The following is a 2,783-nucleotide window of genomic DNA, read 5'->3' on the forward strand; positions in this document are numbered from 1 at the left end:
AGCGTCGTACCTTATTCCGTTCCTGAGATATCCTGCTAACAAGATTTGTGGAAATAAGAAAAAAAAAAGAAAAATAAGAATAAGAAGAAAAAACAGAACAATAACAATAGGGATTTCCATCCTCAATGGAAATCCCTAACTAGATTTGATCGCGATCAAAACACGGGATTTCCACCTATGTAATGATATAAGTAATGTTAGCGAACAGACGATTGCTTGAACGAACGGACGATCTCACTCAATATTAATCAGAAAGCGTTTCTTACGAAAGTAGTCTGGTCCAACCGAAAAACAGATTTAGGGGGAATCCCCCTTTGGGCACAAGATTTCATAGAGAGGTGAATATATAGGAGCCTGCTGATTGGATATATTCAGGGTACACCAGTTAATGGTTTATGTGTGGGTCGGACAATACATGTAGATGTAAAATTTGTAAAGAATTTTGATAACTTCATTTAACCTGAATAGTAGCAAACGTTAACACGGTCCTCTATGGGAATTTATTTGGTTCTGTGATCTCAAAACGGCCGGGTAGTTTCTCAAAATAGCACCGGTTGTGTTTGAACATCCGGTGTCACAGGTGACGGCTCTGCCACACACATAAAAGGTTTTTAAACCTGTCAGTTATTTGTGTTTGTGCATTACTTTTATTGTTGTTTGTTTGTTCAAATGTACGTCCTATTAACAGCTAGGGTCACGTAAGGACGGCCTCCCATGTATGCGGTGTAGTTACACATGTACGTGTATTTACGCAAACACGTGTACATTGTTCATATATACGTGTATATGTAGTGTGATAGAACGGGTTTCTATCATTGTTGCATTTATTTCTACAGTATGTATATTTGTTATTGCACTCTTCTAAGTCTTCACTTCAGTGATCTGTTTATGTATATTTGACCCAAATTCAGGGGAACACCGTGAGAACAGGTCTTATCTAGGGTGTGTTTGCTGTTTAGCAGTCACATTCATCAACCTAGTTGTCCTCATGATCACCCCGATGATGACCGCTGGCCGGAGTACACGTGTGGTACACGTGGGAGGTTTTTATCAGTCAGTTGAGCCTTGTCTGTTTTAAGCGGAAGATATATTTAGTGTGTAGGTGGGTTGTTGTAGCAACGGTTTCACCTAAATATGGTGCTCTGTCCGGACATTGACCAATCAGTGGTCACTTTGGGGTACTGGGTTGATGAGTTGTTATAAAAGGGGCTGCTTCTAAGGAAGCTTTGGTCTTGACTTAGGGAATAGGTAGGGAGCAGAGCTAGTTGGCTCCGTAGGGTGTTAGGCTTTGTTTAGGGAACGTGGTAATCACACAGGACTGAGAGCTAATTAGGCCTAAAGTTTGGCTATAGTTAATCTTGGATACATTGTAACTGCTTCGGCACTTATATATCTCTTATTGTTATCTGTCTTAACGGGCACTATTGTGAATCTTCTATGTAATAATTAATCTACTTGTCTTTTATATAATAAATAGTTATTTGTACCTGTATTTACCTAGTTGAGTTATTGGATTAGTGTCAGTGCTTCCGCTACATCCTAGAGATCGAACCTGTTGAGATACAGGCCTGTAACCTGTGGAGGAAACAGGATCCGTAGAGGATTTGTGACGACTGTGGACTCTGTTGTATACTAAAAATACTATACGATCACGATTTGGGACTTATACATATAACGGGAGATACAGTCGGATCGCCCCTCCGGGTCTCTTGTGGAAAACCCTCCCTATTACAGTAGCACTTAAAACATCCCGAAAAGTATTGAAAACTAAATGTAAAAATACATTCGAAACGGCCCTTGTGTATACGAAGATTGAGCCCAGGACAGAATTTTAACCCGGCCGCTGATTGGCTGGCTAATTATGAATTTCAAAATTAAAAATGTTTTCTGACAGGTAATTATTCCTTGATAACCATGATATGAATTTGGAAATTCAGATTGAGATTTAGGTTCAAAATATCAATTTTGATAATGAATAGGTAAAAACATTAGAATTTCAGGTTTTTTAAAAGTGCAAAAATTCTCCTTTTCTTATGAAGATCTTGGACCAATGCGGAATAACACGTACGATTAGAGTTTTAGTATTAGATACCGATTATCTCCCTTTGGCCACATAGAGAGGTGAATATATAGGAGCCTGCTGATTGGATATATTTAGGGTACATTAGTTAATGGTTTATGTGTGGGTCGGACAATACATGTAGATGTAAAATTTGTAAAGAATTTTGATAACTTCATTTAACCTGAATAGTAGCAAACGTTAACACGGTCCTCTATGGGAATTTATTTGGTTCTGTGATCTCAAAACGGCCGGGTAGTTTCTCAAAATAGCACCGGTTGTGTTTGAACATGCGGTGTCACAGGTGACGGCTCTGCCACACACTTAAAAGGTTTTTAAACCTGTCAGTTATTGTGTTTGTGCATTACTTTTATTGTTTGTTTGTTCAAATGTACGTCCTATTAACAGCTAGGGTCACGTAAGGACGGCCTCCCATGTATGCGGTGTAGCTACACATGTACGTGTATTTACGCAAACATGTGTACATTGTTCATATATACGTGTACATGTAGAACTTAAAACACCTCGAAAAGTATTCAAAACTAAATGAAGAAAGACCTTCGAAACGGCCCGTGTGTATATAAGATTGAGCCCAGGACAGAATTTTAACCCGGCCGCTGATTGGATTGTTTGATTCTGAATTTCAAAATCAAAAATGTTTTCTGACAGGTAATTATTCCTTGATAACCGTGATATAAATTTGGAAATTCAGATTGAGATTTAG

Source organism: Argopecten irradians, chromosome 9 (genome assembly GCF_041381155.1).
Source record: "Argopecten irradians isolate NY chromosome 9, Ai_NY, whole genome shotgun sequence".
Taxonomy (NCBI): domain Eukaryota; kingdom Metazoa; phylum Mollusca; class Bivalvia; order Pectinida; family Pectinidae; genus Argopecten; species Argopecten irradians.